Source organism: Harpia harpyja, chromosome 6 (genome assembly GCF_026419915.1).
Source record: "Harpia harpyja isolate bHarHar1 chromosome 6, bHarHar1 primary haplotype, whole genome shotgun sequence".
Lineage (NCBI taxonomy): Eukaryota > Metazoa > Chordata > Aves > Accipitriformes > Accipitridae > Harpia > Harpia harpyja.
Genome location: NC_068945.1, coordinates 7,429,668 through 7,443,754, shown reverse-complemented (window position 1 = coordinate 7,443,754; position 14,087 = coordinate 7,429,668).

Below are 14,087 nucleotides of genomic sequence, written 5' to 3'. Positions count from 1 at the left end.
GCCAGTAATTTCTAAGGAAATAATTAAGATTTTTTGCCCTTCTTTTTTTGAATGTGTGCGTTTTCAGTCCTCAGCGGATTACATGTAAACTTTTCAGCATAATAACCAATTGTTCTCTGACACCAAAATGAACAAACAAGCTCTAGTGGTGAGGTTTTGGAAAATCAAAGTGGTAGGAATGGTACGGGAAAACTATTAGTTCTGCTTAAAATTGTACTGAAGCCTCGCCCTTGTAAATGCTGAATTGGCCTGCCAAACTGAATCTTTGTCTAAAGGATTCTTGGTACAACATCTACTCTTCCCCTTTTTCACATCTATTCCCAAGGAAGTAGTGCCAACAGCAGATTTTTAGCTGTCTTTGTAGAAAAACACAATATAGGGATGGGATGACCTAAACTGTACTGTCTGTTTGATCTGTACCTGGCAGCTGTACAGAACGGTAGCATACAGACCGCAATGTATGGCGTAAAGCCACATGAGAAATCCTGTTTGGGTCATGAGAAGCTATTTGAGATTAAGAGGAAAATGACTCAATAGGCATGAGGTTTTGTATTTGTATATGCAGTGCAGCATTCCTTGGAAAGATGACCATATTTAATGCCTTGAAAATGTTATGTAAAATTGTACCTGTGGCTTGTATTGAATAAATTGTTCTTGCCACAGAGAGAAATGAGGAGCAAATGCCATTGTTGAGCTTTTTAACCTGCTCATGGTGACCAGTATAAACTGCAGGTGCCCTTTACAGAATCTGAACTGAGGTTATTACAAGAAAAAAGAACTGTAGAGAGGCTCAGCTTGTCAAGGACATAGCTAACTGACCTTCAGCCTATTGTCTTCAGCTACATGATCTGTGTCTGTTCGCTTGCATGGTGATGGACAACAGACAGGAGGAGAAGAGTGCAGACAGTTGAGAAACAGATTTACAGACCTTGTCCTGACCAGACTGCTTTTACCCTGTTGTAATTCCAGAAATTTCACTGCTAGTAGATGTCACTACCCGGAGAGGTAAGAATCACATCTGAGGTCTTTCCTTCTGCAGTAGTCCTCTCTGGATAGCAGAATCTAAGTTAGTGAAGCACTGCTGCTGAAATGTTATTTTATAACTTCTCCCATTGTATGAGAGATGAGTGAAGCCACAGAAGGTGATGATGGAGAGGGGATATAATTTTAAAGGAGGAAATTATGACTAACCCAGTTCTGTTATTTCTGTGAGCTTAAGAGGTAATTTATTTGATCTGTACCTCATTTTCCCCTCATTAGAGGAAAGTTTAATTTATGCTTGTGCAGTATTTTGAGCATTAGTCTTACACGCCACATTTACTCTTTATTTCTGGCCTGTACTATATCCAAAAATACGGTGCTGTTCCCTGGTATTCACACCAGGTCAGAAGTGTAAAGAGATGCCTACCCTCTTCTTGTATCTTTGCCTCACTGAGGTATCGGGACAGACCATCAGTGCTGCATAAAAATAAATTTATTACTTCATACTGTATGCTGGATGTGGCAGAAGTCAGTAGCAACCACAGAATTGTGGTCCTATGGGATCACAGAATTAGAAGAATATACTTTTATGCAGAAGTACAAGCAACCTTATTTCTGATTGTGAAGTTGAAGGGCTTGACTTTCTGCTATAATAGCGTTCAAACACTAAGTTGTAATCTTACCCCAACATTTAGAAGCAAGCGGAACAAAGCAAACGTGCATCACAAGTAGCAGCACTCGGAGACCAGCCATGACAGTCATCAGAAGCAAGACAGTGATGACCTGAATGAGTACCCTGGTAAAACTTGTTACGCTTCAGAGAAAGAAGGGACTACCTCCAGCAAGAGGAAGGTATTCTGTACATGAAGGAGTCCTTAGCAAAGCATAGTCTGTCCCGCTAATGGCTTAAGCTGTTTGTTAGCAAAATTACTTTGGAATGCCGGACTAAACCCAGAAGGGAAAGAAGTCTAGCGGTTACAGGTAGCACAGCCAGTGGATGGGATCAGTTCATCTGTCATCAGCTGTCCTCCCCCTTGTGCTTGCTGGCAAAACAGGCGCCAGACAGCTCTGACAAGCAGAATGGGGTGATACCCCTCGATCGGCAAAGCCTGTAGCTCGATAACAAATGTGGCTTTGAATCCTCTCATAGAAAAGCAAATTGAACTGTGGCGCTGCTGAGCAAATACTCCAATGGGTAGTATTAAGTGGGGACCTTAGTACGATGGCAGCGTTTGCCAGGATGCGTGTCACAGGCTCGGCACGTCTACCAGGCTGAGTCACAGAGAGCATGTATAGTGAAGACAACAAAACCGATAATCTGAATGAGCTGGGGCATAGCCAGTTGCTGATGTGCTTGTCATTCTTGAAATGGAGATGAATTTATGAATACTCAGAAGCAGAGCATTTAAATGCCTGGGAAAATTTTCATTCCCGTGCTGCAGTACCAAGCACTTCCATAGGTGGGTACTGGCTAAGCATGGGTGGCAGGCTCACGGTGTCTGAAATAGGCATATAAGTTGCATCTTAATTCCCATTTGGAATGCACTATCTTCCTTCTTTGCACATTATCCAGGCTGTCCTGGTGATTTTAGGCTATAGAGGAAGCCATAAGAAGCCTGCAAAGCTCTTTTCAAGATTATTTCTTGGAGATTAGGCCAGATTATGGGAAAAGAAAAGTGGTTCATGGTTCTTTATTTCCATTCCCACATCTGTCAGAATAACCTGCAAAGGGACAAAACCAGTGTTCACGCTTTATTATAAAGGCTCCAGAAGAGAAAAGCCATTGAAACTAGTCTATGTAAGATGTGAAGTGTCGCAAGCTCTGCCTTGTTATATAAACTGCCCCAGGACATCGTATATGGACAAAGTGCCATGTCCAAAGTCCATTGCTTAGGAGGAGCCACCAACAGTATCACTACAGAGGATGCTGTAGACAGCCAGAGTAGAAGAATACAGCAGGAGTGACCCACCCGTCAGCTCGGACAGCTCTATCAGTGTGCCCTGGGTAAGGAAAAAGATGTTTAGCCTGTTGCCTGTGTCCCATTGAATAAGCACAAGGAAGGCAGCTGCTGTCTGTGGAAGAGGAGAGAACCTCTACCAGTCTCCCGGGAGGCAATGTCTGTCATTAGGCCCGTGGGAAAACTGGGAAAGTAGGTGACCTGCAGTTCACACAGCAAGAGGCATCATACCTGGAATGGCTTGGCTGAGTGGACGAGAAATGGAGGGCACCCATTAATCCTATCTAATTAAGGGTATTAGGGGGTAAAGCGTAAGGAAAATAAACCGAGTGGAAGAATGCAGTGTAAAACAGCCCAGAGAAACTTCTTGTCAGTGAATAGTCAGCTCTTTTTTTTTTTGCTAAATTTTATAATGCCTTTCAACCAGGAAAAACATTGACCGCATTAACAGTCTCTAATGCGGCTGTGAGAGAAGGAAGAGTGGCAGTACAAGGAAGTCAGCTGGAACAGCAACGCAATTTAAACAAGGCCAAGGGATGTGGCTGGGAAATAACTGGTATAATTTTGCAGACCATGAAACATTCACTATATGTTTAGCAGAATATAGCAGAATGGACTGAGCAGGTCACAGAAAAGACTACAGAGGTGGTAGAAGAATGTATAAAGAGTGGGGTGGCAAGGGGAGCTTGGGGAAGGTGAGATAGCTTTAGCAAGCAAAGCTTCCTTTGGGCACTTTCTTCCCACATGAAATTTTTTTTTTGGTTGGAAAATGCACTATGGACTTAAGTACATGATGCATAGTTGTTGTCTCGCTGACCAGTTTTGCTGCTTTCAGAACTGACATGGAACAGTGCTTTCAACCAGGCCTATGCAGGGCTGAGAAAAGGCAGAGAAATTTTCTCTAGTGGGGATAATTATCAACACCCATAGTGATGAATAAGCCACAGAACAAAACAAGGTTCTTCTGTCAGGTTTGTAACACAGTCGTATAAATATGAAGTATCTAGTATCAAATATTCTACGTAACGTAGAAAAAAACCCAAAGCTAACAGTGTTAAATCATAAAAGAACTTGGTACAGACTAGCGCGTAATGATGTGCTATACCTGCACTTCTCAGAAGAGCCATGGTAGATACTGAGATGTTTCAGATGGCTGTTGCAGTTCACAGTGTCTTATAAATCTTTGCTCCAGTCACTGGGATTACAGCAAAACGTACCGTGATAGAAAAGACTTGTGCATTCCAGGGCCTGGAGGATGTGATGCTAGTTTTAGATTGTCTTCCTAGGGTTTATTTAGCAGTCACCTTTATTCTGGAGTCACCTTTTGCTCTGCGTTTTGCTGCTGTAAATTCAAAGTCTAAAGTTCACTGACTTACTCCAAAATTACACAGATATAAGTGAGAGCAGAATTTGGCCTTGTGTGCCCTTCCAAGGGTGCTAAGTTTGAAGAGATACAGAGTAACACTGGCTAAATGACTACTGAAGGGGAATATGAAAACCATCTGTAAATATTTTAAGGATGCAAAGATTAAAGAGGAGGCGGGTTGGTACTGCATGTTCCAAGAAGGATTTTAACTTAACTAACAGGGATAAAACTGAGCAAAGAAAAATATGTAAGAATTGGAGAAGCAATATTTCTAAAAACTTAGAAATCAATCTCATAACGTACAAAGATTTCTCTGAGAATGGAGAGATACCCACTGTGTAATGTACAAAATGACATGAGGATACAGCTATGCCTGTGTGTTATAAAGTACTCTTAAGCTGCCTGGGAGATGCCAAGACAGGGCTTCAGGTCTGCCTTTCTGATTGCTCAGCTGAAACAGATTGATTTCTCCCTCCTTCTGTTCCATCTTTGGGAAGCACATGCATGACCATCTGGGTCCAGACAGACATGGTTTGTCCCCTGTTGGCTTAATAAATTGATCTGTTTTAAATCTGCACAAAGGAGCATACCATGGAGAAAAACTCTCCGTTCCTTCAAGACATACTGTCTGTGACAGACAAAGCCTTGGGGGAAGAAATCCTTTAGTTAAATTAATTCAGGTTTGGATAAGAAGTCTAGAGAGTCGTATGCTACCTGACATTGTCAGCTCTTTCCTAACGGGCATTGGTTCATTTAGAACAGTGCCAAATATCATCAGAGCATCTTTGGGACCTGGTGGTTTCAACAGGGGTTCAAGGCCCTTGGCCCCATGCAGGAATGGACCCTGTACATACAAATTTAGGAGTGTCTTGAACTGGGAAGTTACCAGAGTTGAAGCTGGTTTGGTTGTCTCCCAAAAGTCTTATTTTAAGTGCTTTAAACCGAACCATAACAGCTCCTGCCCGGCATAAATTATAATCCTCCAAAACACTCTGTACTCACTCATGCAAGTCATTTATAGTCACTGTTTCAACTTTGTTCCAAAGAATGCTTTTAAATCCCGGCAGAAATAGCATCATTCCATAAACAGGGGCCTGCTTCCTTCCGCCACTCCTCGTGTGTGCAGCATCTACGTTATCAGTCTTCTGCGTGCCTATTTCCGCAGCGGATATCCTACCAGCGCAAGCCAGCCAAGCCTCCTTTTTTGAGAAATGAATCTTTCCTCGCTCACCAATAAAAGGTGGAAATTGCAGTGGGTCAGTGACAGGAGCTTGGCCTCAAGCTTGACCAGCTACACAAGAGGATGTGAGTGCTTCTGTTGAGTAGTTGTTTGGAAACCGCTGCCTGACCACCAGTTGTTATCTCGGATATGTTTTTAGCCATTTTGGGCAATTCTCCCTGCCCATGGAAGTGGTTCTTTCTTTCAAGCAGTCCATAAATCATGGGCAAGTATTGCAAGCTGATGTTATTACATGCAAAATGGTACATGCCACTCTTGTGTTGATAGCTAGTCCTTCTCTGCTCTCTTTATGGAGCCTTCCTGTTAAGAAATATGAACTGCAAATAAAAATACATTGTTGGCATCCTTCTGAAGTTCACTTGATTTCTAAACCTTCAAAATAATTCAGGGAAGCGCTGCCTAACCATGAGGGATATTGTGCTTTCCTTGGTGCAGATGCTTTTACTAGTGCCAGTTTCTGCTGTTTCAGTAGATGGAATTTGCTGTGCAGATTGGGCCACTGTTTCTTCAGTTCTGCCTTTAATAATGGACACGCTCTGGAGTACTCAAGGAAGGCAAAGTTTCCCTGTAGCACATTTCCTACTTGTGTTTCTGAATCACTTGGTAGCTGGCAGTTATCATGAGTGCCCACAGAGATGGCGGTGTGCAGCCAAGGCTAAGTGATGGATGTAGCACCCAACATGAGTAACACAAAAACTCTGGGTGTCCAGCCCATGGCACACGAGTGACCACAGTAGTACGGAAGGCAAAGCTTTATGGTCTGATTACTGTAGCCCTAATGGGAATTCACTGCCTCACTCTGAAGTACCCAACACCCAACAAAGTCAAACTCCCTATGTTCCAAATTATCCAGTCCTTTTAAAACACCTGTTGTTGCACCAAACAGTTTATTCTACAAAGTTGACGTAGAAGCTGAAGGACTCAAGTGATTGAACAATACATGGTTGACAGTCATACAGCAGACTTTAAGGGTTTGTTGTTGTTAGCACTGAAGCTACATACTGTGGGCCAGATAATGGTGGGATAAATTACGAAGAGGCAAAATGTAGTTGATCAGGAAAACTTTACTGACTGGGATCATTATCAGGCTATAGAAAAGTTAAAATCATTTAAAATCACCTGGGCATTAAAAACCACCTGGACAGCGGACGGGGTGTTCTGTCACGCAGAGATGGGAGCGACCTGTGAAACACAGAGGCCCCTCTTCATTCCTATAGCTTTCTCTCCAGCCTTAGGCTCACGTCAGCCCCACCTCAGGCACCCTGAGCAGGAAGGAAGCTTGCTTGTTGCTTTTGTGTTTGTTGGTTTGTTGTTTTTAATGTTTCATTCACTATTTGCAGAACACAAAGTGCTGTGAGATCAGAGTCCATTACATACTCCAGGACACCAAAATCCTAACTCAAAGGCTACTGGAATTAGTGAAAATGAAAAGCCAGTGACTTGAGAGCACCGGAGATCTCCAGATCAAATCCTAGGAGATTTGATAGCTTTATTATTAAATGGATTTCTTCTGGCCAGACTTTCGTCACGACCTTGGCCTTTTATGCCTCTGTAGCCAAAAGCACAAGCAATCAGGGATGTTCAGACCTTCGTGGTCTGTGGTGGGGTAAGTAACATGCCCAAACTCTGATAGAACCTCGGAAGAAAATACCAGCACCCACAGGTCAATTGAAGCTAATTACTTATAATTGCAGGTCTATACCAGAAAAAAGACCATTTCAAGGGTCTTCCAACCAGACCAATGTACGTAAGCAGCCATGCTCTCTCCCCCTGAAAACAGTAGGATTTGAACTGGAATGGCTCAGTTGTTCTGCCATGACTGTTACCTCTGAGCTATCAGATTAAACACAGTTATGAATGAGTGATTATGAAACTCACCCTTGCAAAACTGAGATATACAGTATGAGCGTGCTGGATAAGTGCCATAACATACTTAAACCACTGGTAAGCAGGTAGTTTTCCAGTAATAATATATACAGCTCCTCACCATGCAAACATACACTTCCCAAAGCCCCCTTGTTAGCAGTGTATCAGTGCAGGTCATGTAAATCTCAAGAAAAAGGACACACATTTCATTCACACCAGTAACGCTATTCAGGTGCTTATGTTTTCACAAGATCTAGTTCCTTGCAGAAAAAGGGAAAGCTCTGAACATTTAACTTGCAGTTAAAAAAAACCAGATAGACAGACAGAAAGACAAAAATCCATTGCAAAAGGTCTTTGCAATAAATTTAATCAGATACCATCCAGTGTATTCAAAAGATCACCCTAGTCAGAGGATTATTCTTAGCCCTATAGTAAGCAACATATGTTAAGTTAGGTGGCTATCTCTCTATGGCTGGAAATATGGCATGAAGGTCAGCCACGGCTTGATCTTTTCTAGAGTTGGCAAGAGTCCCACTTCAAGTGGGAGGTTAGACCAGGTGACTTCCAGAGGTCCCTTCCAACCAACATTTCTATGATAGCATGATCTCACGCCTATATTGCAGTTAAAGGGACCGTGTTAATTCTTAAAAAATCTTTGGGATGTGCAGAGCTCATTAAGGGTATTCATATATAAAGAGTTTAAAGGAAGGGGCTTTCAGTCGCGTTGATTCTTTATCTGTGTACACCACACTTTAGACACCAGTATATCTTAGTTTTACTTACAGTGGGAAATAATTTGCTGAAAGTGGACAACAACATTTTCTAGTTTTCCTTCTCCCCATATTTATTTTACAGTAAGTAGGTATTAATTGATGGGGACGATCAGCCCCGTTGTCGGTGTTTGAGACGCAGCAGGTGAGGTTCTCCCCACGTCACTTTACAGACTGAGGGGGGTTACTGCCTGCAGGGGTGTGGGACTCTGCAGGGCACGCCAGGGAAAAAGCATTTGGGGATTGAACCAGACATATTATGGGATGTTTAGGGAAAGGACCAGAGGTGGGGAGGGAGGGATCAAGGTGGACTGGGAAGGAACAAGTGTGGGAAAACAGAGGGGTAAGGGGTGAAAAGGGGATGGTTGCATGCACACAGGTTGCTGGTCAGTATGCTTGTCTGGTCACCGCAGTCTCTCCTGTCTTCTTATAAAACTCTGTTCCTGACTGTTTTCCTGGGTGAGGGGCTCTCTGTTCTGTGTGCATTTGTGCGTACGGAGGTCTGAGTGCCAGCCACTGGCGAGGGGCCCGTGGGTTAAAAGGGGCCATGAGTCCGAGGTGCCGGCAACCGGGTAGACCGGAGAGCGTGCCTATTGTGTGGGTGTGGGTGTGTGTACTCACTAGTGACTGTCACGCTGGACTACCCACAAGTAGGATAAGAAGCTTTGCAGCCAGGTATTGGAGCGGCCGTAAGCAACCAGAGGGTCTGGGAGTCGGCTACTGGAGGGACCGTGGTGACTGGGAGTCAGCTGCTGGAAGGCTAGTGGAGAGACCTGTTTGTGTATGGCTGTGCACAGGTGATGGGGAGGCCAGGGATCCAGGGGCCAGATACTGGAGAGACCCAACAGCTCAGTCCAGTTATGGGGCGGATCCGTAGGGCACGTGTGTGTCTGTGTAGGTATGCAAGGAGGGGTGAGTACCAGCAACAAGGCTTGCGGCACTCAGGGGCTCATATGTCCAAGTGTCGGCAGCAGGGGAGATCAAAGATCGGGCGAGTTACTGGACAGACTGTCTGAAAGCACTTCAGCTACTGGAGGGACAGTGTGTGTATATATATGTGTGTGTGTGTGTGTATGTATATGTACACATACATGCATACGCACACATCTATTTTCCACTACTGGGCTTTCATCCGGATCAGTCAGAGAAGGTACCAGGATGAGGCCATTGGTGTTTTTTGTGTTTGGTTGAGTGCTGTGTTGTCTCCCTGTGTTGATCTGTAGGACCAGCCACGTAGATATGTATGTACATATTGTGTGCATGTGTGGCTACTGGGAATACATGCGTCGCTACTGGGGGGACCTGGGGGTATGGAGCTGCAGCAGCCTCAGCTGGATTTGGGCTGGATTCAGGCTGGTTTTGGCAACACCCAGCACTCTGGAATCCTTTGAGTCCCAAAAGCTCTGACTTCTTTTTTTGCTGTTGGAGAACTTATAGCTTGTCTGTCTCACAGCTAAAATACATCAGACCCACTGTGTATACAAAATGCAAAGTCAAGGTGGAGAACTGATTTACTTATGACTACAATTCTGCAGAAATATGTAGGGACCTAATTCAGAAAACAAATATTTGTCTAACTGCAGACATATGAAGCATACCCAGACTTAAAGTTATGCTCATATTTAAGCACCTGTTTAATAAGGTTTTATGACAACAGGGAGTCATTTTCCTGGTTGAATTGACAGTCAAGTGTGGTGTTGTTCCTACCTCTAGTCTCCACAATAGTCTCAGCATTCAGTAGTGTTTCCAACCCAGGTTAGACATCTTTTCAAGTGTACGGACTGAGCTTCACACAAGGCTTTCGGATAGACTGGTAACACACCTGCCGTGCAGTGAGGACACATGCTCCATCCACATGTTCCCTGGCTTCAAGGACACGTGCTGGGTGGTGGTTTCTTTCTCATTCATTCCTTATTCCAGCCAAGCCTGGCTTCTTAACACACTCTTTTCCCTTGTTGGTCAAGTCATTCTCAGGAGAGAGCTGGATTTGATCATCTTTAGGCCAAAGTGGGCCTGTAATCTGAGTTTCCTGCTTCAAAGAGATTCATATGGTCTTACATACTGGCAAATATTTACAAATATAGGACATCCTTGCCAGGGCAGAAAAAAGCAGGCTGACCTTCCTTCCTCTTTGGTGCCTAACCTCAAAAAAGGGTTTGGGGTTACAAATCCAGACTTGAGAGAAGGGCCTGAATCCAGTGGCCGTTGGAGGCACCCTTTAGTATTCCCCTACAACTACAGTAGACTGTGCTTCTATAGCTGCTGGCTGCTGTCATTCCCAGGTGACTAACGCTCCTCTGCTGCTCTCCGGGAGCCCGAGGGGTCTCTGGATTCAGCTGATGGCAAAGACAGTGCTACAGTGCTGAGCGTGTGTGTGGGACCAAACACATCAGGCAGGGGAAGGGGGCTTTACCTAGGGAGGCTGGAAAATTGGGGGAGCTCCGAACCCTCCTTGTTCTCCGGCTGCAGCCCTGCCCTCTGAGAGGGTAATTGCCTGCTGTTGGTCACTCTGGCTGACTCCCCCTCTGCTGCAGGTTGCCACCTCCATTGGGTGAAATGCTCCCTGAAATGCTCCCTGGGCCTCTGGAGGCAAAAAGAGGTGGGTCAGAAGAGCTCCTCAGTTGCTCTGTATAAACTGACCCACCTCCGTTTGAAAGGCAGCAGCAATGAGCAGCAGTAGGTGATAATCTTTCAGCTGATGTCATGGCAGTGGGAAGAAAACTCGATCGAGGCCGAGGTATTTATTTGAGCAGGGCAGTGGAGACAGCACCCTAATTCCTATGAGAGGATTGAAAAAAAGAAAAATCCTTTGGATCTTTCCTGACTGCCCTTCCCATTCACCAGGGTTCTCATCTTCCCGCCCCCTGCAAAAAGGCATCAAGAATGTGGCAGTGTAGGCTGTATACGATACATGCTGGATCCATGTCATTTGTGTATTTTCTGCATTTTTAAGGGGAAAGATGCACTCAGTTGTGACTTTGGGGAAGCTCAGGCCATGCACGTAAAGGAAAGCTCTCTCCTGGCTATCCAAACACCAAGCGAAGTCTTCATTTTTGAGTGTCTAATCTAAGGCAGCTTAAGCAGGTTGGCTTTCAGATGGGGGATATTCAGCACTTTCTGAAAGCCAAGCCCTCATGTCTGAAGTTTAATACATCTCAGAAATAGGGGTACTTGGAATCGCAAGCCGTCTGAGAACGCCTTGGTCTATACGCAGTGCAATGCCACAGTATAAGGGCACAATCTGGCTGTTTCCCTGTGGTCTGCTCGCACTGATGACAGTGCTTGCTATCACGAGTAGCTCTGTAAAGAAGCATTCTGCCCGGTAATAACTGCCTGCCAGATCACCTACTTGCTGCGTAAACCATCTTAATTTTTACCGTGGAGTCGTACACAGGCCAGACCTGTCAGACACTTAGAAAAACAAAGCAGAACAAGAACAAAGGTGGCAAACACAAAGCAACCAAAGAGAGGTAAGGATGGGTCAAGCTCGAGATGGCAACAGGACTCAGCAGGAGATGGTGTAAGAGGCTTTCACCTCCTGTATTTGTGTCAACCAGACAGTAATAAAGTACAACAATCCAGGACCCATTAACACGCGCTCCTGTGGCCAGTTCTTAATCTGGTTTCTCGTGGTGGATTTTATTGTGCCATGAGCACAATTATTTTTCGCAACATTATGTTCATGAGAGGTTATTACACATTAAATTACAGCATTCCCATGCCTTCAGGCTTTTTGTAACAGTAGGAGAAATAGTGGGCTGGAGAAGACAGCTGGGTTTGCATGCGGTATATGTCAGTTTACTTAAGCAGAACCATTTTACTGCTGCTGGAGGAATGCAGCAAAAGGTCAGTGTTGAAACTCCACTAAAGTAAGTTGAGCACACATTCCAGCTGCGAACATATGCTCACTACTTGCTTGATCAAAAAGGAAATTTCAGAGCTCTGCTACATGCTTGCCTTGACCCTGCTCCATACCGCCTGTCTAGTGTGCATCAGACAAACTATTCTTTAATCCTGCACGGAATACGGATTCTGGTTAAAGGATGCTTGGAATAGTTGCATATCATCATCAGCAGCGTAATCTTAAACTGGGCCCATGCATATGGAGGAGGGCACAGTAGTATGGAGGGGGATGTCAGAGAAGTGTTACATGAATACGTGAAATGGGTGGCTTTACTTCTTAGTCCTGCATGCCCATCACAGCCTGACCCTGTCCAAATGAGACTCATCTTTACAGGGGAAAAATAAACTCAGTGTTATTATTCAGCTCTTGCATTTTCCTTGCCTGTGTCTTCTTCAAACGTTTAATCTTCTAGATTCTGCCTGATCTGGTCAGTGTCAGAGGAAGAATTCTGTGCTAACAAAATGCACAAAGAAGCCACACCAACTTAATCGGGCTGTTAAAAATTGCAGAAGCGAAGCTCTTATAGCTACAAGAGCTTTTGGCTGATTTAGAACATGCCCTCATAACATCACTTGATAAAAATAAGACTCTGACTTTTTAATAGAACAAATTACTTAGGTTTTATATTTAACCACAGTCACTGTTAAAGCTATAACTGGTTTTCAGAATATTTTAGGAATCTGATCTTGATCGTCCATATGTTAAAAGCCATCACAACAAATACCTTACATTGCGGTTCTTGATGAAGAAATAACAAGGTGGCTGCAGCCTTAAATACAAAGTGTTTATTTTGTGCTCAGATTTGCTACTCTTAAATGAGAGTGTATTGGGTTTGTGTGGTGGGCTTTTGGTAAACTGGCTGGGCGTAAACCACAACACAAAGTAAGTATCAGAAATTAAAATTTCAAGGCAAGGAAGGAGGCAGTCTTGAACCAGAGAAACTTGCAGACCTGCATGCTATTTGGAGAGAGTGCACTAATGTTCTAGTTACTCACAGCCAGCTCTTCGGCAGCTCCCAGACTCCAGTGTGAAAAATGGCACTACTGTTGAGGATCCCTCCATGCACTGGGAGCAGAGGAAATTTTGACACAGAGAGGTGGGATCCTTTCCAAAAATGGGCCTTGCAAGATTTAAAAATATTGCCCAAAGACCATTGTAATCAACCAAATTAAAACTCTGGGTTTACTGATCTCACCTTGTCTCTGGGTTGTGCCTTGGGGAGGGGAAGCTTCAGTCAGTTTAACTGTATTGTACAGTCATGGATTAGTAGCAAAACATCTAGAATCATACACAGATTATAAAGAGCCTGTTAAAAATATGAGGTTAAAGAACGAGGTCTTTTCTGGCAGAAACCCAACCCCTTTTTTTTTAACTTTGTTTTTTACTATGGGTACTATGTGGGATGTCCACATAGTACAAAATCACAATGAATAATAATTTGGAGAGTGGAAACAACATGCTGCATAAATGTAGTAGGCATTTGAGGAAGAATCCATTGCTAGCACCAGATTAGTTTATTTTCACTGACTCAGGAAATTTGCAATTGGCAACAACAAATTGTAGGAAAAGCTGACACAATGAGGGTAGGGCTGGCATCCAGTTGGACTCTGAAAAGCCGGAGGAATGGGTTGACAGAACTCTCATGCAATCTGGCATTAAAAAATGCAAAGCCCGAGCCCTGGGAGGACGTTATTGCTGGCAATAGTACAGGCTGGGTGCTGGCTGGTGGGGGAGCAGCTTTGCTTTTATAAGAGGCTGGGCATCCTGGTGGAGAGTAAGCTGAACCTAAACCAGTAGTTGTGGTGAGGAAGGTCAACCACATACTGGGCTGCATTAGCAAGAAAGTGGCCAGGAGGTCGAGGGTTGAGGGAAGTGGTTACTTCCCTGTAACTGGCACTGGTGAGGCCACATCTGCTGTGCTATGTCCAGTTTAGGCCACCCCAGCACAAAAGAGAGGTCAACAAATTGGAGGAAGTCCAGTGGAGAGTCACTAGGATGCACA